At 48.4% G+C, this 23,712-nt stretch overlaps 1 long non-coding RNA gene across 1 annotated transcript in view; it reads right to left on the reverse strand.

The window, feature by feature from the left end:
* Positions 1-6,635: 6,635 nt before the first annotated feature.
* Positions 6,636-23,712, reverse strand: part of LOC140384801 (uncharacterized) — a 47,376-nt gene continuing 30,299 nt past the window's right edge. The window contains exons 2-3 of the long non-coding RNA XR_011933138.1: positions 13,919-14,070; positions 6,636-7,164 (exon numbers count right to left, since the gene is read on the reverse strand). This is a non-coding gene — a long non-coding RNA (uncharacterized lncRNA). The remainder of the gene's footprint in view (positions 7,165-13,918; positions 14,071-23,712) is intronic.

Below are 23,712 nucleotides of genomic sequence, written 5' to 3' on the forward strand. Positions count from 1 at the left end.
GGGTCCCGGCGGAGTCGCCAAAATGTTGCTCGTTTTAGCCTTAGTTTAGTTGCTCTAATTCTGTCACCTTTGCTCTTGAGTCGCCAGGTATTTTTCTGATACCGCCACGTGGTTCAAGTCCGAGTAATGATTAATAATCCAACACACCGCTTAGTAAGAGTTAAATCAACGCTCATTTATTATGTACAGCAATTAATACTTATACATTAATTCTACTTCTAAGCTATGTCCTACAACTAACAGGCCAATACTTAACTTGGGAAATGGCCCACCAGGTCAGGGAAATGAATGGCCTTTCGAATGGGTTCTGAGCCTGCAGGATTCAAAAGCTGGTACAGGTCGATAGTCAGGAGTGCCTATCTGGTAGCGATCGTTGGAGTAAAGCTTACGTTCTCTTGCAGAAGGGTCTCGAAGGGTGCGGAGAGGAGAAGAAGGGTCGATTTGAACTTGGCCCCCATTCTTATAGTCCCCAGGGGCTTCCCGCCTCTCGGGGCAGACCTTGTACCTGGTTCCAAGTGATTGTCTTGGTCCCAATCACTTGGTTCGATATTCTCCAATACTGGAGCGATTCCTTGATCGAGGGGTGGTCGTTTACCTCTCTTTGTGTCAGCTCCTGCTGGCGCCGAAAGGTCTGGGTTGGCTTTGTGTGTCTATTTTGTATCAATTGTTCCCGGGGATTGCTAATTAATATGCAGATGGCTGGGGTGTTGTTATGTTGATGGCTGCAGGTATTGATTCGGTCTGCCTTTCCGAGAGACGAATACACTGTTTTACCTGCAGCTGTCTGTTTGAGTCCTGTTGGCTGATTTTACCATCAGCCTTTTCCGTTCGCCATTTTAAATCGGGTTTTGGCCATTCTAATCGGGAGTCAGCCATTTGACATGGCTACAACTGCGCCACCTTTCAAGGATAATGCAAGACAGGTCAGAAATGCTTACCTTTCCAGGGATACCCACATCTGTGGATTAATTCCGGGTGGCACGGTGGCACAGTGGTTAGAACTGTTGTTTCACAGCGTCAGGGTCCCAGGTTCGATTCCTGTTTGGGTCACTGTCTGTGCGGAGTCTGCACATTCTCCCCGTGTCTGCGTGGGTTTCCGCCTGGTGCTCCGGTTTCCTCCCACAAGTCCCAAAAGACGTGCTTGTTAGGTGAATTTAACATTCTGAATTCTCCCTCCGTGTCCCCGAGCAAGCCGGAATGTAGCGACTAGGGGATTTTCACAGCAACTTCATTGCAGTGTTAATGTAAGCCTCCTTGTGACACTAATAAAGATTTTTTTTTTAAAATAAAGACCAGTCAATCTGCTTTATTGACATTGTTCAAAGGATAAATATTGATCAGGACACTTGTGGAGGACTCTGCTGTTCTGCCTCAGAATAGTGCAGAGGGAGCTTACACATTCACCGAAAACAGAAGGCAGGCCTACTCCAAGAGACAACAGCTACAACAGTGCAGTAGTCCCACAGCACCGGAACAACTGGGCCATTATTTTCAAGTGGTACGGGAGCCCACAACCGTCTGAATCAGATATGTGATTGCGACGGACTAAGAGCAGGCAGAAACTCATCAGTAGAGGGGCTAATCCACTTACGAGAACAGGTTAAAATCTCAGATAGAGCCAGAGGAAAAAGGAGCAAATTAAATATGCTAATATCACCAAAGGTAATTTTCTTCCCCCTGAGATGGCTGGGCTTGCCACTGTGACTGGACTTGCGTTTCTCTGATCCAAACAGGATCCGATTGATGTGATGAAGTGATGTTCGTTTGATCTCTGGCTGAAGGCAGATTAGGTAACAGTTTGGGAAATGAGCAGGGGTTGGAGGAGGAAATGATGCTGTGGTCAAGGTCACCATGATACTCCAGTACACATGCTTGACTACTTTAGACACAACATTCTCTGCAGTGGGACTTATTAAAACGTTTTATTAATTTAAGGGGATGCAGAGCTAGACTGTTGTCTGACGTATTAAATTCTTTAACCCGGTGAACAGATCAGGTCAGACCTCCGCCTTCCTAATCGCAACAACCTGTTGAGGTTAATAAATCAGACATGTTGTATCTTTTCATTTGATCTTAGAATCCTGTGAGACATTCGGAAGAACCAAAGGAAAACTTTGCACACACAGATCTTCCAGCCCAGCGCTTCATGAGATGCTACAGCATTAAAGTAGAGGCTTCTCCTGGGCATTCTTTCCTTGCCAGATTTCCACCCTTCAGGAAGTTGTGGGTTCAAAGCCCCATTACGGAGACTTAAGCTGAAAATCTGATGCTGACACTTCAGTTCTGCGCTGCTAGCATAAGTGGATAGGCTCTGGAGAGAGGAGACTGAGCGATTATGGTGGGGAGCTGCAGTTTGATGTAATAAAAAGAGACAGGATTGTCAAGCCTGGGAACAGAGGAAGGCCATTCAGCGATTTGAACATGTTTCACCATTCTATTACCAGTAGGTCACATAGGATTACATAGGATCTACAATACAGAAATAGATCATTCACCCACATCTGTCGATACTGGTGCATATTCTCCACTGTCAACCTTTTGCATCTATACCTATCAGCATAAAGCTCTATTCCCTTCTCCCTCATAAACTTGTCTATAAGACCATAAGGCATAGAAGCAGATTAAGCCACTCAGCTCATCGAGTTTGCTCCGCCAATCATAGCTGATATGTTTCTCATCCCCATCCTCCTGCCTTCTCCCCATGACCCCTGATCCCCTTATTAATCAAGAACCTATCTATCTCTATCTTAAAGACACTCAGTGATTTGACCTCCACAGCCTTCTGTGGCAAAGAGTTCCAGAGATTCACCACCCTCTGGCTGAAGAAACTCCGCCTCATCGCTATTTTAAAGGATCGAACCTTCAGTCTGTGAAGGCTGTGCCCTTCGGTTCTAGTTTTTCCTACAAGTGGAAACTTTCTCGCCACATTCACTCTATCCAGGCCTCGCAGTATCCTGTAAGTTTCAATAATATCCCCCCCATCCTTCTAAACTCCAGTGAGTACAGACCCAGAGTCCTCAACCACTCCTCATATGACAAGCTCTTCATTCCAGGGATCATTCTTCTGAACATGCTTTGGACTCTTTCCAAGGCCAGTAACTTTGGAAAAATAAATTTCCTCTGAATTTCCATTTGGATATTGGTGACTATTTTATGTTGATGGACTCTTGTTCTGCTCTTCCCCAGAAGAGAAAACATTCTCTCTGTAGCTGCTCTATCAAAATCTTTCAGAGTTTTAAATACCTCTATTATGGCGTCTTTATTTAAAATAGTCTTTATTGTCACAAGTAAGCTTACGTTAACATTGCAGTGATGTTACTGTGAAAAGCCCCTAGTCGCCACATTCCGGCACCTGTTCAGGTACACGGAGGGAGAATTCAGAATGTCCAATTCACTGAACAGCACATTTTGGGACTTGTGGGAGAAAACCGGCGCACCCGGAGGAAACCCACGCAGACACGAAGAGAACGTGCAGACTCCACACAGTGACAATGACCCAAGCCAGGAATCGACCCTGGGACCCTGGAGCTGTGAAGCAACAGTGCTACCCACTGTGCTGCCGTGCTGCCCTCTGTTCAACATCTCTGTTCAAGAAAAGTACCAATCGTTTCCTGATTTGCATACCCACACATTTCTGGGATCGCTCTTGTAAACCCTCTCTGCATCTTCACTCACACCTGCATACCCTGTAGCCACCTAAAATGGCTGATTCCCTATTAATTTGGCCAAAATCCGATTTAAAATGGCTACCCGGAAAGGCTGATGGGAAAAGCAGCCAACAGGACACAAACGGACAGCTGCAGACAGAATAGCATATTCGGCTCTGGGGAAGTCGGCCCAGATCGATACTCAAGACCATTAGCAGCACATCAACCCAGACATCTGCAGTTTAATCGGCTATCCCTGGGAACAATTGCAACATATTAGCAATTGAATACCGGGCCAGACCTGTCGGCGCCTGCAGTGGCCGAAACAAAGACAGGTGAACGACCACCCCCCGATCAAGGAATCGCCCCGTTATTGGATGTATCGAACCCAGTGATTGGGAACAAGTCCAATCACTTGGGACTCAGGGTCAAGGGCCGCCCCGAGAGGCGGGAAGCCCCTGGGCCCTATAAAGTGAGGGCCAAGTTCAGATCTCTCTCTCTCTCCCTTCTTCTCCTGCTCGAGACCTTCGCAAGAACATCCACCAGAAACAGTAAGTTTGACTCCAGCGATCGCAACCGATAGAGACTCCTAGCCATCGACCTGTATCAGCCTTTTTGAATCCCACGGGCCAGATCCGATTCAATAAGCCATTCGTTTCCCTGACCTGGTGGGCCCTTCCTAAAGTTAAGTATTGGCCAGTAGTGGTAGGTTTCTATATAGATAGTAGGATTAGTGTGTAAACATTACTTGTTGTATATAATAAATGACCGTTGATTTCAATCTTACTAAGCGGTGTGCTGACTTATTAATCATAACTCGAGCTTGAGCCATGTGGCGGTATCAGAAAGATACCTGGCGACTCGTGAGCAAAGGTGACATAATCAGAGCTAATAAACTAAGGCTAAAAAGAGCAACAACCCTTTTTGTATTGTGGCAGCAGGCAGTACTCTGTGTAGTCTCACCCACTTGATCGACACCACATCCCTCACCCACATCCCCCACCACCAGTGCTCTCCAGCAAGGGTGTGTATCGTATATGAGATGTACTTGTGGCAATTCACCAAAGCTCCTTCCATAACTTCTTCCAAACCCGCCACCTCCACCACTTAGAAGCACAAGGGCAGGGAGATGTATGGGGACACCATCACCTGCAGGTCCTCCCCCAGGTAACTCACTTGGAACTAGATAGCCGTTCCTTCACTGCCACTCGGTCAAAATCCTGGAATTCACCCCCCCCCCCGCCCCCACATCCCCCCCCCCCCACCCACACCCCTAACCCAGTGGGTGAATCTACTCCACATAGTCTGCAGCGATTGAAGGAGATGGCTCGCCGTCACCTTTTCCATGGAAATAATGATGGGTGACCAACACTGGCCTTACCAGTGACACCCCCATCCCATAAAATAATTTTTACAAAGCGTTGGATGCTCGAGAGGTGAGGTGGGGGGGGGGGGGCCGGGGGGGGGGGGGGGGGGGGGGGGGAGAGAATCAATATCATCACAACATCACAATGTTTCTTTATCTTTCAGCTTTTTGGAAATTGCAGTGGGCACTGCTGTAGGAACAATCGTATCCAGGTGCCAAGATAACTCCCAGGGCACACGTTATAAGACTAATCATGTTCCAGCCACAATTCCAGTTCAAAGCACATTGCCATGACACTGTCAGTGTTAAACCTGCATTACTAATTGTTTACAATACACTGAGGCATCGCAATGCTCACTGCCCTGACACAGAGCACTCTCGACATTGAAATGTTATCTTACAATATTTAGAATGGGAGTGACAAGTGACTTGCTTCTTGGATGTAAGAGGACTGCGCACACAATGCCTCCCCTGGCTAATCCTGGGAGCATGTTGAAGTACAGAAAGCAACCATACCATTGAGTCAGAGGTTGACTGCTGCAATTAATTAGAAAAGAATACACAGTGAAGAGCTATAAAAAAAAACAACTCTTTGATGCGTGTCACTGAATTAGAACACCTTCATTTATTTCCTCGGCTTGAGTTCAAATCCTGCTCATGCATGCAAAATGAATGTCTCTTTCCGCCTCCTGAAAAGTCATAAATAAAATATAAAATGGCCAGAGAGTGAATGATCGGCCTTCTTCAGAGTTCATCTTTGATCATTCCAGAAAAAAATGTGTGTTCATTCTGTTCTCGCCGAAGTAAAACAACTCAGAGCGCTTCACAGGAGTGTTTTCAAACAGAAAATTGACGCTACTGACTTCAACAAAATGGAATATACAGGGTTGTGTGACGGGATGGTAAAAAGAGATCAAAATTGGGCAACTTACTATGTCCTGTTATACAGTGGTAAAATTGAAAGCTCCACCTTAAGTACTTTTCCCTGCAGAAAAGAAGGAACTTACATTTATGTAGCACCAGTCACAACCTCAGGATGTCCGAAAGTATGTTGCGGCAATTGAAGAAGAGTAGTAGGGATAAACCAGGAAATTACAACCAGTGAGTCCAACTTCAGTGGTAGGGAAAAGTATCTGAGGGACAGAATTAATCTCCACTCAGAGACAAGGATTAATCAAGGATAGTAGGCATGGCTTTGGCAGGGGAGTTCATGGGCGGAATTCTCCGTTCCTGCGGCTCAGTGCCAACGCCAGCGTGGGACCTGTGGTGTTTCACAACCGGCAAATCGGCGCGGACTGCTCACCGATTCCGCTACCAGTGAAGGGCTAGCACCAGCACCGCGTGAAACGCCCGCGGATTGCGCAGAAAACGGCCGGAGAATGGCCGGGTCCCAGGTCCGCGCATGCCGTACAATATGGCGCCGGACTTGCGCGCAACCTAACCCTCAAACCGCGACCCCACAGCCCACCCCCTGGCTACCCCCCACCATTCCCCCCAGCCCTATCAGACACCTCCCCGGCCAGCGGCACGGATCCCGGCTGAGTGCGGCGGCGCTGGACACAGTGCGTAGCTGGGACGCCGGGTTCCCGATCGCTGCGACCATACGTGTCCTGCGACACGTAAACTCGGCCCATCAGGGACGGAGCATCGTGGGTGGGCCGGTCGATGATGCGCCAATGTCATTGAAACGGTGCGTGGCGCATGTCACGCGTCACGATGCCGCCAGTTTGGAGGGTGCGGAGCATAATGGACTGGCGTCAAACTGGCGGCAGCCCTGATTTTGGCGCAAAAATACGTTCTCCACCCAATCGCCGAACACGATTTCGGCATCGGGCTCTGGAGAATCCAACCCCATGGCTTAGAAATTTGCTTGACTTTTCCGAAAAGGTGAATAGGTGTGTAGATGAGGGCAGTGCAGTTGATGTAGTCTACATGGAGTTTTTTAAAGCTTTTGATAAGGTCCCTCATGGGAAATTGTTCTGGAAGGTAAGAGCCTATGGGATCCAGGGCAAATTGGATCCAAAACCGGCTTCGTGTTAGGAGGCAGAGAGTGAGAGTCGAAGGTTGTATTTCTGACTGGAAGCGGCTGTCCAATGGTGTTCCACAGGGATCGTGCTGGTTCCCTTGCTGTTTGTGGTATGCATTAATGATCTGAAAATGAATGTAAGGGATATGGTCAGTAAGTTTGCAGATGGCACAAAAACTGGTGGTGTGGTAAATTAGATTACAGGGCGACATAGATGGACTGGTTAGACGGGCAGAACACTGGCAAATGAAATTTAACCCTGAAGAGTGCGAGGTGATGCATTTTGGGAGAACTAACAAGGAAAGGGAATATATAATGAATGGTAGGACCTTGGTATGCAAGTCCATAGACCCCCTGAAAATAACAGAACAAGTAGATCAGGTGCTAAGAAGGCATACTTAACAAGGGATACTTGCCTTTATGAGGCAAGGTATAGAATATAAAAGCAGGGAGGCTATGATGGATCGAAACAAGACACTCGTTAGGCCACAGCTAGAATACTGTGTGCAGTTCTGGTCATCAAAATAGGGAAAATGTGGTTGCACAAGAGAGGTGTTATGTTCTAGTGCTTGGCCGGTAGGAATGATGCACAATAGAACATCTAGTTCTTGACTAGTTAAAGTGTTTTGTTGTAAAATAAATGCGTGGTTCACATTATTATGATAAAGTATCGTAGAGCTACTGCAAGTATGACTATTCACTAACACGACTGTCTCCAGACTCCTCGAGGTCGTTTACATTACTATTTACATGATTGATTATGCATATTATCACGAGAGGCTGCAGAAGAGATTCACCAGGGTGTTGCCTGGGCTGGAGCGTTTCAGCTATCAAGAGAGACTGGATAGAACAGAGAACATAGAACATACAGTGCAGAAGGAGGCCATTCAGCCCATCGAGTCTGCACCGACCCACCTAAACCCTCACTTCCACCCCATCCCCGTAACCCAACAGTGCTAACCACCATGCTACTGTGCCGCCCGAAATCCTCAGTACTCATGAAGTAGTAACTTGGATTATGCATTCAAATCTCTGGATTGGGTCTTGAGTCCATTACCTTCTAATTCAGAAGGTAGAGTGTATAGTGCATTGGAGAAACCACATCTAGTGCACTGTGAATAGTTTTGTGCTCCTGATTTGAAGGGAGAGGAGGCCTTGTGGCTCAGTGGGTTGCACCCCTGCCTCTGGGCTAGAAGGTCTGAATTCAAGTCCCACTCCAGGAGTTGATGGCCAAGGAAGGCGTATCCGTAACGTGGCCAGACAGGTGGAGTATCAACTTGCAGATCCTTCCAGCCCATGCTAATGGCAGACAGTAAGATTGGGAGGGAGTCCTACTTGATAGAAAGAAATTGGAGCCCCTACCATTGCTGTCCAGAGCTTCAGACGACAACATTCAAGTAAGGTGTGCCTGTTGCCACAGCAACTTGGATTCGCTGACACCACCATTTAACAAGGGTTTGATTTGCATTGGAGGCAATTCAGGTAACGTTCGCTCGGCTGATTGCTGGGATCAAGTTGTTGACTCGTGACGAAAGATTGAGCAGGCTGGGCTGCCACTCATTGAGTTCAGGAGGATGAGAGGATATCTTATTCAAACACAGAGGTTGAAACTATCAACAAAAAAAAATGACAAACTCTCAGGTTCTGACTGAAAACAGACGTGTTTCTCTCCAGAAACACAGCCAAGTTTTCTGACCCGATCTTCTGGCACCCTGTCAAAAGAAAATTGGGGACGTGATTTGTGCCGTCGCTCCGTTAGGCCGGGGGCAGATAACGCCGGTAAGGCAGACTCCACAGAGATTGGAGCACTGTCTTTAAAGATCTGCAAAAAGAATAGACCTCTTCCATCTCCCCCCCCCCCCCCCGCTCCACCAATGGTTATGGAGGACCCCCAACAAGATTCGGGGAAGCCCCCATCATGGACGTATAGGGGAGCACTTTCCAACCCGAGCTGCCACCGGAGCACCCCTTTCCCCCACCACACATAAGGGGAATACCTCCTTCCCCAAGGATGGAGAGATGCCTCCCTGGATGTACCGCCGACAGTGCCTAGGGGGCAGTGCTAGGAAGCAATGCCAGACGCACTACCAGGGTGCCACGCTGTTAATTATATTTAAATGTATGTAAATTGACGCAAATCATGAATCTGAATACATCATCGGCGGGAGTGGGAGTGGGTAGGAGGAGATCTTAGAATGAGATCTCGCCGACGCAAATCCCGTTATAGCCCTCTTTAGCAGCCTTGACGGAATTTGCATCCATGGCTCATGGGTCATAGAATCATAGAATCATGGACTTTACAATGCAGAGGAAGGCCATTTGGTCCATCAGGCCTGTACCGGCCCCTGGAAAGACCACGCTATCGAAGCCCAAATCTCCACCCCATCCACGGAACCCAGTAACCCCACCTAACCTTTTTGGACACTAAGAGCAATTTAGCATGGCTAATCCACCTAACCTGCACATCTTTGGACTGTGGGAGGAAACCGGAGGACCCGGAGGAAACCCACGCACACGCGGGGAGGACGTGCAGACTCCGCACAGACAGTGACCCAAGCCGGAATCGAACCTGGGACCCTGGAGCTGTGAAGCAACAGTGCTAACCACCATGCTACTGTGCCGCCCAAAATCCTTTCCGTAAGTTTCTGAGGGGGCTTGATAGAATGGAATTAATCATATTGCTGCATGCAGTGACATTGTTAATGTGTTCAAAAGGAATGTTTTTATTATGATTTATTTGCGCCAGTGACAGAGCGTAAGAGAAGGCTTCATCTGGAATTTGATTCTTGCCCTACCTGGGGGCCCGTTGTTGATGACACTGGGTAACCTACGGGAAGGGTTTCTCTCCTTAGAAACTATCAAAATGTGTTTCAAACACGGAAAAAGATTAACTAAACCTGGTGCATTCCATAATTGTAAGTGGTCACTGAACAGACCATTCAAATTGATGCTCGCTATCAGATGGGGGGAATATCTCTTCAGTTCATTTGTGCGTTTATGAACTAATAATGATCTTTATGACCCACGGGCACATGTGCAAGTGATTGGATTCTAATGACAGTGTTTTTATTATTGAGATGATGCTCGCTATAATTAAATTAATCCCCCGCCCCTCCATCCGGCTTAAGGTTCTGAATGTTCCCCAATTCCACAACCCATCAGACAAACACGAAAAGCTGATCCGTGTTTGTGGGAAATCACGTCTCTGCTCCTCTGCCCTGGGAACTGAAATAATGGAAGGTGTTAACGACAGAACAATACAATACAAGATATTGGGCGTGATTTTAATGAGAATGTTTCTAAGTGTCATTTCAGGCGGGTTTGGCTGGGGGTTACCCCCCTCAATCAGTGAGTTCCCCACCGCTTTCTAACTGCACTTAGTCACCTTTTTGGGCCCTGGGGAGTTTCTCTCAGGGTTAGTCCAGACTTCGAATTTTTTTCATTACTGGGGAGCTGAACTTAGTGGCCAGACCGGCTCTGCCGAGATCGGGCCACCATTTTGAAGTGAGCTTAAGACCATAAAGCATAGCAGCAGAATTAGGCCACTCAGGGCAGTAGGGTGGCGCAGTGGTAGCACTGCAGCCTCACGGCGCTGAGCTCCCAGGTTCGATCCCGGCTCTGGGTCACTGTCCGTGTGGAGTTTGCACATTCTCCCCGTGTTTGTGTGGGTTTCGCCCCCACAACCCAAAGATGTGCAGGGTGGGTGAATTGAACACGCTAAATTGCCCCTTAATTGGAAAAAATGAATTGGGTACTCTAAATTTAAAAAAAAAGAATTAGGCCACTCGGCCCATCGAATCTGCTCCACCATTCAATCATGGCTGGTACGTTTCTCATCCCCATTCTCCTGCCTTCTCCCCAAAGGGTCCCAGGTTTGATTCTCGTTCACTGTCTATGCAGAGCCTGCACGTTCTCCCTGTGTCTGCGTGGGTTTCCTCCGGGCGTTCCGGTTTCCTCCCACAGTCCAAAAACGTGCAGGATTGACCACACAAAATTTCCCTTGGTGTCCAAAAAGTTTAGGTGGGGTTGTTGGATTGTGGGGATAGGGTGGAGGTGTAGGCTTGAGTAGAGTGCTCTTTCCAAGGGTCGGTGCAGACTCGATGGGCCGAATGGCCTCCTTCTGCACTGTAAATTCTATGATTTTATGATTCTATGAACCCCTGATCCCCTTTTTAATCAAGAGCTTGAGGGTCCCCTACACACCCCACCCTCAGGCAATGTCACCCCACACCCACATGGAGATTATCTCACCTCCCCACCCCAAGTGAGGACACCCCGCTATGGGGTCGCTGAGGACCCCCCCCCCCCCCATTTCAGGCCTCCCCATGTCTTTTTGGGGCCACCCCTGCTTCCAGGAGCCCCACCCTGCACCCCTCAACCTTCTGGAGGTCCCTTCATACTCTCCCCTCACCCAACCCACCCTTCATGCCCCCCCCCCCCTCATCCTTCCTTTCATGGGCATGCCCCCTCAGGCTCTGGCCCTTGGCCATGCCACCCTGGCACATGGACACCCTGGGCCTGCCACCCTGGAGTCCTGGCAGTGCTCCTGTCGGCCTGGAAGTGCTCGGTACCGGGGCACCCTGTCAGTGACAGGGTGACAGTGCCAAGATGCCAGTCTGGTAGTGCCAAGGTGCCCAGGTGTCAGTGGGAGAGCCAGGTGCCACCCTTCACTGTCCCTGACCACCCAGGGGTTTCCAATGGCCCGGGAGACCCCCCCCCCCCCCCCCACCCCAGGTGCCATTCCATCTAGTCCATGTTTGCGTGGACCAGGACTCCACTGCGCCTGGCTGGGGTCTCCTCGGGAGTCCGAAAGATACTGGGAGCTGGTTGGATTCAGTGTCAGCATGATTAAATAGATTCCTAAACCCGGGATGGTGAAAAGACGCTGGTACATTACCAACTCAAGTGACTTGGAGGGGAACGTGGAGGTGGTGGTGTTCCAACGCATCTACTGTCTTTGTCCTTCCAGATGGTAGAGGTCGTGGGTTTGTAAAGGGCTATCGAAGGAGCCCTACTGAGTTGATGCAGTGCATCTTGAATATAGTGCACACTGATGCTCCTGTGCATTGCTAGTGGAGGGAGTGCATGTTTAAGGTGGTGGATGGGGTGCCAGCAAACCGGCTGCTTCGTCCTGAAAGGTGTCAAGTTTCTTGAGTGTTGTTGGAGCTGGGTGAGATTGGAAACTATAGCGCCGAGCGAAAGAGTCCGTGTTTTAATCACCCCTTTCACAATCTCAGGATGTCCTAAAATGTTTGACAACCAATAAACTGTAGTCACCACTGCAATAAAAGAAACATAATGGCCAATTTCTGCATAGCAAGATCCCGCAAACAGCAAGGAAGTTTCAGCGGGCGGAATTTTCTCTTTTTTTGACCAAGTGTCAAGTCGGGCAGGGGAATCGATGTGCAGCCCCTGGGCTCCATGGCCGGATTTTCTCGCCATTTATTTGACACTGAGGCAGAGCAAATGCTGGAGGCAGGTCCCACGGCATCACGTTAGTTCTGAATGAGCTCGCCCGCCGGGAACCTCGGCTTTCAAGAGATTGAGTCTCCTGCCCCTTTCTAAACACATTTTCAAAAAGGATCCCCCCCCCCACATGACACAGGACCACCCCCCACCCTCAAGATTTGGATTGGTTTATTGTCATGTGTACCAAGGTACAGTGAAAAGTATTTTTCTGCGAGCAGCTCAACAGATCATTAAGTACATGAAAAGAAAAGAAAAAGAAAATCCATAATAGGGCAACACAAGGTACACAATGTAACTACATAAACACCGGCATCAGGTGAAGCATACAGGGGTGTAGTATTAATCAGGTCAGTCCATAAGAGGGTCGTTTAGGAGTCTGGTGACAGCAGGGAACTCTCTCAAGGACCAGGGGCTGGTTTAGCAATTGCTCTCAGTGTCCAAAATTAGCCTTAGTGTTGGGTGGGGATACAGGGTTTTTGGACACCGAGGTCAATTTATCATGGCCAATCCACCTAACCCGCATATCTTTGGACTGTGGGAGGAAACCGGAGCACCCAGAGGAAACCCACGCAGACACGGGGAGAACGTGCAGACTCCGCACAGACAGTGACCCAAGCCAGGAATCGAACCTGGGACCCTGTAGCTGTGAAGCAACTGTGCTAACCACTGTGCTGCCGTACAGCCCATGCGATGTATGACCAAGGTGTGAGGTGGACAGTCTGAATATGAGACTACTTAACACATGAGTACAAATCAGAAAATCACCGATGTTTAAATCAACAAACAGGGGATCCTGCGTAGCGCATCTACCATTTTGTTACAGGCTCCCATTGAACAAGGTATCTCTTTCGGCAGGAGGACTGCTGAAATTTACTTTATCATATCTTTTTATTTTAAAGATATTTATTCAAATTTTTCAACAGATTTTCAACAACCCCCCCCCCAACAAAAAGAAAGAAACAAGAACACAACAATCAAAAATTATACAAAAATTATACCTTGGATTTCCCCCATATACAATAACCCCCCATATGACATTTAAAAGCACCAATAGGGAAGCCCCCCCACCCACCCAAACGTCCCCCCAAAAGAACCCCCCCCCTCCCCACTGCTCCAGGAGATGTTGGCCCAAAACTGCCGGGAGAGGTGGACCCACCTCACTGCAGCAGGGCAGCGGGCAATAGACCTGATCGGTGGGTCCGGGGAGACGGCAGTCACCAAGGAGGATGTCAGCGTCGGGCGAGCAAGTGTGTCACCACCCCTCCCCCTTCACCACCCACCACCATGCCCCCTCCACCGTCACCCCACCCCCCTCTACCACCATCGCCGCCACACCACGAGGCCTCATGCGGCACCTCATTTCCACCTCCTCCTGCTCGGCCTGTTGTGCGACCGGCTCCCCATCCTCACCAGCTGCCTCCTTTTCCTCTGGGACAGGTTCCGCTGCTGCAGGGTCCCCCTCCTCGAGCAGCTCCAGCTCGCACAGCCTCAGTGCATCCCCCCAGGACTGCGGCGACCAGGGTGAAGGCCACCAACCCTGGTTGGATTCCAAAGCCCATTGTCTGTAGGAGGGTAGAAGGCAGACATATTAGCAGTGTGCTTGCCCCCAACTAGGTCCACCAGGCGACACAATGGCCCCGGCCTGCACTGCAGCCCCTGACACCGCCCCCCCCCCCAAGATCCTCTGCCTCTCTTCCTCCTGTCCCATCCCCACGCCCACCCTCAGCCATTCCCCCTGGCACTCTTCCCTCCGCACCCCTGGTGCCCGGCACAGTGGGGGCCTCTGAACCCAATTTTTAAAAGCAAAAGTGAAGCTCGCCATTGGTAATTCCTCCTGGTGGAGGCGGAAAAAGAGGCAAACACGGTTGGTGGCCGGGATTTTCCTCTGCCGCAGAAAGTGAATGGAGTTTTGGCCGGAACGACAAATTTTCCATTCTCACCCGCGATGTGTCCCGCCACAGATAGAGCTGGAGAATCAGCTGATGTGAAAAAGATACAAATGGAGAGAGACAGAGAAATAAAGGGAAAGGTGTGAAACAGAGAAAAGCCGAGATTGAGACGGTAATAGACACGGGTGAAGGGCAACGGAAAGTGAGAGAGATGCAAACTCAACCCAGAAAAGCAAAAAGCTGCGAATGCTGGGAACCTGAGGTTAAAAACCCGAAAGTGCTGGAAATACTCAAGTCAGCCTGGCCGCACCTGCAAACAGAGAAAAGGAGGGTGGGGTTTCCCGGCTCCACCTGCCGGCCGCTGGGATCGTCCTGTGCCGCTGAATGCCAATGGGCTTTGGCTGGGCTGCCGAATCTCCTGGGACGGGGTCCCGCCGCAACGGGGCTGGAAAATCGCGGCCAGAGTCTACGATTCAGGGTCAGAGGCCTATTACCTGAACCCTTCGACAGAGCCTGAATGTTGTCAGGAGGTTTTAGAATAGTGGTCTAAAGCCTGCAGAGCAGAAGCGAACTTGTAGAAAGGACAAAGGGGCCTGAATGCTTTCGCAACACCTCAATGAACTTTCTAGACATTGATTTTTTTTTTTTAATCAGATATTGCCCTCGTGTTTCTCACTGATGATATTGCCATGAAACATTCACACTTCAATCTGCAATCCCATTTAATAAAACTTCCCTTTTCATCTGATTTTGTAAAGAGATATTAGTCCTAAATGACATTGACTATACCCATTCTAATCAGGAAAAAAATGAGATTTAAACCATTTGCTAAACTCCAGCCCTCCCCCCGTGCTCCCTTCTCCTATTGAATCTCAGATGTCACTGAGGAATATTGAAAGCTTACAAAGAGAAAAATGTTGCTGAAATGAAATTGTATAAAATGCAGATTTGTTAATCGTAACCTGGCACAGCCGCCTTGTGGGATTATTTTTCTGAACTATCTTTCAAGGGTGTGAGACACTTCTTCAATAATTCATGAGTATCATCTATTCCAGACAAGTACATCATCCATTATCATTACTATTTATTACCATGAACACGGAGATAAATTATGTCCATTCGCAGCCATTGCCTCAAATGGAGAAAACATTTTGCCTATTTGAAATTCATCTTGAAAGAAAGACATGTATTTCTATAGCACATCAGCATGTCCCAGAGTGCCTTACAGTCAAATAAGTGTAGTCACTGTTGTAATGTGGAAAATGTAGCAGCAAATTATCCCACAGCAAGTTCTCAGAGGCAACAATTTGAAAATGGCCCAATAATATTTACTAGCTACTGTTGAAGCCTATATGAGAACTATGGGATCAGGACCGATTAGGTTCCCCGTGACTCTCGAGGAATACGAATTACCCCGTGAGGGGACGGAGCCCCCACGTTAGCCAGGAATAAACCTGGACAAAATAACCCCGGCCCGAGTGTGGGCCGGTTGCGGGAGACCCTTCGGGGGGAGGTGGTGTATAGAGTTTCCATTCAACGTTTAAATAAATCTTTGTATCCTTTACGCTCCCGTGTGTTGCTTCCTTGGAACCAACAGCTACTTTCACACAGAGGTAACTATTGACTGGGACATGAGGGCTGCTCTTCGTCAAACTAGAGCAATGGGACACTTTAAGTCCACCTGAGAGGGCATTCCAGGCTGCGGTTTCATGTTGCATCCTGGGCGGAACTGACGCATATGGATGAGGACGTTTCCAGACTCCACTGCTGGCCTATCGTGATTTCAGGAGTGGGGGTTGATGTGTTAAGTAAGTTGGTTCAACGTTGACTGCAACTGGATGCAGTGAAACTAGAAACAGGCTTCTGACACAGGAGATGGTCCAACACTGTTTTATTGAACTTCCTGATTGCTGTACATAGTCTGCTGTGAGTTGACACTCTATCAATCTCTCTGATAACCTCCTACTGGCTTGACCAGACTAACTCTCTACCTCATGGTGATAGTGCTCCCTGGCTTGTGCACTCTGACTATCTCAGTAGCTGTGTCCTGTAGAGAGAGGGAGAGTCTTAATGCCCTGTGTGCTTTATAGTGGTGGTGTCCTGTCTGGTGATTGGTTGTTATGTGTCGTGTGTGTTCATTGGTTATCCTGTGTGTCAATCACTGCCTGTCTGCATCTCATTATATACATGAGTGGATATTATGACAGGGGTAAAAAAGCCATAGTTGATCTTAAACTTCCTTATCTCAGCGTGCTGGTATCTCTTCCCTTTTTGTCATCGAGTGACATCTGCTGGAGCAGACGTGGATATGAGTTGAAGCTCTGATTGTTTTGAGTTTTGTTAAATCTGCCAGGCGGTATCTTGTATGGACTCTAGCTTCCAAGGTTCATATACAGACCCCGGCCCCGGATCACTGTCCATGTGGAGTTTGCTCATGAATGAAAAATGAAAACCGCTTATTGTCACAAGTAGGCTTCAAATTAAGTTGCTATGAAAAGCCCCTAGTCGCCACTTTCCGGTGCCTGTTCGGGGAGGCTGGTACGGGAATTGAACCGTGCTGCTGGCCTGCCTTGGTCTGCTTTCAAAGCCAACGATTTAGCCCAGTGTGCTAAACCAGCCCCCCGTGACTGCATGTGTCTCACCTCCACAACCCAAAGGGTAGGTGAATTGGCCACGCTAAATAGCCCCTTAATTGGAATTTTTTTTTAAATGGTTCATATGCAGACAGATTCCCTGGGTGGGATTCTCCGTTTCTGAGACTACGTGCTGACGCTGGGATAGGATTCGTGAACTTTCACAACAGCGAAATTGGTGTGGAACCTGGACCGAGTCAATAACCGTGGAGGGGCTGGCACCAGTACCACGTGGAACACAATCGATTCCAATGAAAAATGGTGCGGGTTTCGCCGGGTCCGTGATTGACACTCGGGAGGCTGACAAGCTGCAGCCACATATATAGGGGCTGGTTTAGCACAATAGGGGCTGGTTTAGCACACTGGGTTAAATCGCTGGCTCTCTTTTGTATTTAACCTCTCTTGTCCGCCATCATATCACAGACTGCCCCTTTTGTTCTTTCCTTTCCACCTATCGTGCCCCACTTTTATCCTTGGTTGTGTATTTTCTTGTAAATTATTAAATCTCTAAATTTAATGATCTAGTAGAATTCTTTAAAATTATACACTTTTTGAGAGAGTAAAGGTGGGGAATATTTATTCTTGCGGGAAAGAGCAAATGAATATATAGTCCTTACCAAGGTATCAAATATTGCTGGAAAAGGAGGCAGGCTGTCAAAACTTTTATTTATTCACCTAATGCCAAATTTCAAAAGGGGGACAGCAATTCATACTGCATGTTGATTGGCATGCAAGTTGGCTCTGATTGGGTTGCAGGTGTTGCCGCAACAAATGCTCCAAGGAGCCATTGCTCCCGTGCTTTTGTTCAATCAAAACAAGGTGCAATTCTAAATACGTAAGCCCACATCCCTATGGCTGCCAAGTCGTATCAAACTGAATGTCCCTTTGGCTATTCGCAAAATGACTGACCGCACTCGATCAGCCCATATCAGACCTCAGAGCATAATATCTAACATTTGATGCGATTCTGCCACCGGGCAGCATCTGCTGAACAACCCTAATAATGATGCTAACAGCCAATTTAAAATTATTAGTCGGACTTGCGATGTTGCTCGCTTAAGCAAGCTAGAAGCCGGATATCTTCATATGCAGGGATCTGTCCTCTACGGGCAATAATAAATATATTCAGACATTGCACCTTTTTTGAATAAACAAAAGCACGATGGACAATATCCCCTGATGCATTTGCATAGCGCCATCTTGATGATCAGAATTGACTTGACAACCAATCAGAATCCCTTTTTTCATGCAGTGTAAATTGTTGCTCTCTTTGAAATTTGGTATTCTTGCTTCTGATGAGCACAGGTTCGACAACACCTCTCTTGGTTCAGAAACACTCAAGTTCTGTACTGCCAAAAAGCTATCTGAAAGCAAGTAGAAAATTCAGAAGGAACATTTGTTTTACCTAGCGAGTGGTTGAACTCACGAGCACCGGGAGCAGTTGAAATGAACAGCATGGATACATTAAGGGAACGTTGAACAAAAATAAGAGGAAGAAGGAAATACAGGGGTTATGTTGATCGAGTTACGCGAAGCTGAATGGGTGAAGGCTCAGGATGAGCAGAAAGGTTGGCATGAACCAGTTTGCCTGAATGACCTTTTACGATGGTGTATAATCGATGCAATTCTGTGCAAATCACTGCAACAACCTCCAGTTCAGATTTAAGGTCATTGACCTGAACTGCTAATTTGGCCTCTCTATCCACAGACACCAGCCGACCTGCCAAATCTGATTTTCTAATTTTCTTTCAAATTTCCCGCATTTGCAGTATTTTTGCTTCAACTGCAGAATATAGATTTGGTTCTGCAGCTTTATAATTAAACGTTGGCACAATGGCTGATGTCGTCTACTCTTAACCGCTCTCTGAAATGGCCTCGCAAGCCACTCAGTAAAATGTGTAATAATGGACAGCCAGCTCACCATGAAAAAATAATTTGGAAAAATACAAGCATTATGAACAGATAGCATGTAGCAATCTGGGTAAAGGTAGTTACCCAAAGAAAGCAGTGCACATGCCTGCACTTTGGAAGCCATTAATCTCAAAATAGACAGAGCTTGGCTGAAGACATTTGTCCTGAGTTCCTGTGTGGCTTTCATAGAATCATAGCATCCCTACAGTACAGAAGGAGGCCATTCGACACCGACCCTTTGACAGAGCACTCAACCTGAGCCCACTCCCCGCCCTATCACTGTAACCCCATAACCCCACCTAACTTTTGGACACTAAAGGGCAATTTAGCATGGCCGAACCACCTAACTTGCACATCTTTGGACTGTGGGAGGAAACCGGAGCACCCGGAAGAAACCCACACAGGCACGGGGGAGAAAGTGCAAACTCCACACAGTCACCCAAGGTCGGAATTCAACCCAGGTTCCTGACGCTGTGAGGCAGCAATGCTAACCAAGTCATGTTGAGGCCCCTATGATTCTGTGCATTCACCAATCTGTTCAATTACTTCAGGGTCAAAAGATAGCCAAAGTAGTTCAAACTCTCCCGTGCACGCTACACTTACCACTTGTCATGTCTCAAATACGCATCTTGTATTTGTAAGTTCCTCTTGCTAATCATAGGAAATATAGCCTTAATGGCAAAGAAATATTGCTGTTCCACACGCTGACCAAGGAATTAACTGTCCCCGACAATTACCTCAACAATACGTAGCTTTGATGTCAAATCAACTCGATGAGAATCATTTACTCCAGCTTACCTGATGTAAAACTGTTCATTATTCAATGGGATTCCGTATAGTGTCTTATTCATAGTGGTCAGCTGGCCTCAGCATCTCAAAGTAATAAGGCTGTGTGTTAATGTCCCACTCCAGAAAGTTGAGCTCAAAGTCCAGGGTAAACCTCCCAGTACAGTACACACCGAGTGCTGCATTGTGAGCGGTGCCATATTTCAGAGGAGATATGAATCCAAGGCTCCTTTTGCCCCTCAGGTATACACAGAAGATCTTGTCATTTCGAAGAAGATCTGACAAGTTCTCCCTTGTGTCCAGGTCAATATTTACCCATTAAATAGCATTGAAACAGATTCTCTGCTCATTCATTTCATTGCTTCCTCTCGGACCTTGCTTACAAGCTAACTGCTGTGTTTGTGGCATTACAACAGTGGCGACATTTAAAAAGTATGTCATTGTCTGTGGAACACATGGGGAAAGCCTAAGGTCTTGAATTATGTTAGAGGAATGTGAGCCTTTCCCTTTTTCTCCTTCATCACCCGACCATTGTGAGCTGGGCTCAATCGTAGTCCCCCTCAGCCTGAAGGAAAATGTTGTAACCATGCTGGGCAGCACGGTAGCACAAGTGGATAGCACTGTGGCTTCACAGCGCCAGGGTCCCAGGTTCGATTCCCCGCTGGGTCACTGTCTGTGCGGAGTCTGCACGTTCTCCCGGTGTCTGCGTGGGTTTCCTCCGGGTGCTCCGGTTTCCTCCCACAGTCCAAAGACATGCAGGTTAGGCGGATTGGCCATGATAAATTGCCCTTAGTGACCAAAAAAGGTCAGGAGGGGTTACGGGAATACGGTGGAAGTAAGGGCTGAAGTGGGTCGGTGCAGACTCGATGGGCTGAATGGCCTCCTTCTGCACTGTATGTTCTATGTTCAAGTGTACTATCCAATCCCTCTGATATTCCCAGTTCAGGAGAAATTCTTTCTCAACTGAATGAAGCCATTAGATGGAGGATCAGACCCTTTTTCATTATCTCCAGGGGCTCAAGGTGGTTGGAAGCGCTGCCGTTGAATTATTCTGATACAGGATGAATGGGAGTGCATTCCGTTAAAGCAATTGACGAAAACCAGGGCGAAGAATCAGAACAATTGCCTCTGCTGCTGCCCTGCTCACCTGAGATTAATAATGTGCCAGATTCTGCTGCAGCAGAGGAGCTAACGGTGTCTGCCTTTCGCAAGACTTGGCCCCAGCACCCAGCAGCTCAAAATAAATCTTTGCCCAGTAAAAATTGCTGCAAGTGCAGACTGATCACATTGCAACCTGGCGAAACAGAGCCGAACAAACACGGCAAAGCGAGAAGGTGTCTCCTTAACCAGTCAGATTCCAGGATTGATGAATAAACAGAAAAAGCACCGGGAAGGAGGGCGAATTTAATGTCAACTCAAAGGGAAATAAAGAGGGTGGGAAAAAGTTTAGATTGAAAAAGAGGAAAGAGGGACAGATAAAATAAGTACGAAAGCAGCATCTTACTTTTATTTTATAAATGTTTTTGTTGTTTTTCACATTTTCATGTTACACATTTCTGTTCGTATGAAAAAGTACAAGTGGTAATGGGGTTGGTTTAGCACAGTGGGCTGAACAGCTGGCTTGCAATGCAGAACAAGGCCAGCAGCGCGGGTTCAATTACAGTACCGGCCTCCCCAAACAGGTGCCAGAATGTGGCGACTAGGGGCTTCTCACAGTAACTTCATTGAAGCCTACTCGTGACAATAAGCGATTATTATTAAGTGTCATAACCACGCATAATGTCAAACAAAATCCAACAAGGCAAAATGAAAATAAGGAAAGCGAGATAGAACAAGGAATGAAAAAAACCCCACAAAGATCACTATAAATATTTATAGCTACATGTCCCCCTCCCCCCCCTCAGTGAATTTTGGCCCCAGTTGTCCTGCCTAGTGATGGCCCTAGCGTGTATTTCCCCGTGTATTGCTGCTCCCTCTGGTTCTCCATTTGACCTTGGGCCTGTCTCCAGCGGCTATGCCCGTGTCAGCATGGTAGCACAGTGGTTAGCACTGTGGCTTCGCAGTGCCAGGGTCCCATGTTCGATTCCCCGCCGGTTTACTGCCACAGTCCAAAGATGACCAGGTTAGGTGTGTTGGTCATGCTAAATAGCCGTTAGTGCCCAAAAAGGTTAGGAGGGGTTATTGGGTTATGGGGATAGGGTGGAAGTGAGGGTTTAAGTGGGTCGGTGCAGCCTCGATGGGCCGAATGGCCTCATTCTGCACTGTATGTTCGATGTGAGGCCTTCAGTCTTTTTTATGGACTTTTTTTCCCGCATGCCCCCCCGACTCCCCTTCCCTCCCCCCCCCCCCCCCTTTCCTTTATGATCTGTGGCTCATCTGTATCCCCCTCCCCCTATTCTCCCTCCCCCTCTGCTCTATTAGTTGCTGGCTACGAACAGGTCATGGAACAAGTTGGTGAACGGTTTCCACATTCTGTGGAAGCCCACTTCCGACCCATGGATCGTGATTTTTATCTTCTCCAGTTGGCACAATTCCGACCTGGCCAGCGAGCCAGTCTGCAGCTTTGGGTGGTGCTGCCGATCGCCAGCCGAGCAGGATTCTTCGGCGGGTGATTGGGGAGGCAAAGGCTGGGGCGTCGGCCCCCTCTCCCGGTAATGAGTTCTGTCTGATCGGAAACCCCGAACACCACCACTTTTGGGCATGGCTCCACCCTCACTCCCACAACCTTGGATATTGCCTCAAAGTCTGGGACAGGCCCAGAATATGTGGGCGTGGTCGGCCGAACCTCCCCAGCACCGTTCGCATTTGTCCTCCGCCTCCGGAAATAACCTGTTCATTCGGAATCTGGTTAAGTGCGGTCTGTGCACCACCTTTAGCTGCATTATGTTCAGCCCTGCGCATGTGGAGGTGGAGTCCACCCTGTGTAGTGTGTCGATCCAGAGTCTCCCCCTACTTCTGTGCCCAGTTCATCCTCTCATCCTTCCCTCGTCTTGTCCAAGGCGAGCGTACCTCGTCTATCAGTCGACTCATAGGTCCCCACAGATCCCCTTCCCTAGGACGACCGCGTCCAGCAGTTCCTCAACAAGCGAGCGTGCCGGTGTCTGGAGGTGCATAGTTGTTTGCCGACGGAGAAAGTTTGTGACCTGTATCGACCTCATTTCGTTCCTTTTAGGTAGTTGGTACCTCTTTGTGAGTTCTTCCAGAGTCACTAATCTGCCTTCTCTGAACATGTTGCTAATCGTCAGTGTCCCTCGTCCTGTCTCGTTGATGGTGGTTATTACAGATAGGGGCTATAGTGGACATTTTGGTCAGCGCGAAGTGTCTCATCTGGTACAACATTCGGGGCATGGCTACTACCACCGGGCTTCTTGTGTGTTTGGTCAGCGAGGATGGGAGTGCGGTAACGATTGGGGCTCGGAGGATGTCCCTCTGCAGGAACTCACCTCCGTCCTCATAGATTCCGATCCCAGGTCCTTCACCCACCCACTCACTCTTTCTTTTTTTATATAAATTTAGAGTACCCAATTCACTTTTTCCAAATAAGGGTCAATTTAGCGAGGACAATCCACCTAGCCTGCACATCTTTGGGTTGTGGGGGCGAAACCCACGCAGGCACGGGGAGAATGTGCAAACTCTACACGGACAGTGACCCGGGGCAGGGATCGACCCTGGGGCCTCGGTGCTGTGAGGCAGCAGTGCTAACCACTGTGGCACCGTGCTGGCCCCCACTCACTCTTTCTGCTGTGGCCGCCCAGTGGTAGAATTGTAGGTTTGGGAGGGCCAGGCCTCCCGGGATTCTTCTCCTTTGTGGGTCCCTTTTTTGGATCCTTGGAGCTCCCGGAGGAAACACGCAGACACGGGGAGAACGTGCAGACTCCGCACAGACAGTGACCCAAGCTGGAATCGAACCCGGGTCCCTGGCGCTGTGAAGCAACAGTGCTAACCACTGTGCCACCCATTTGTGGTGCCTTTGTGTTCCTTGTTG

Source organism: Scyliorhinus torazame, chromosome 10 (genome assembly GCF_047496885.1).
Source record: "Scyliorhinus torazame isolate Kashiwa2021f chromosome 10, sScyTor2.1, whole genome shotgun sequence".
Lineage (NCBI taxonomy): Eukaryota > Metazoa > Chordata > Chondrichthyes > Carcharhiniformes > Scyliorhinidae > Scyliorhinus > Scyliorhinus torazame.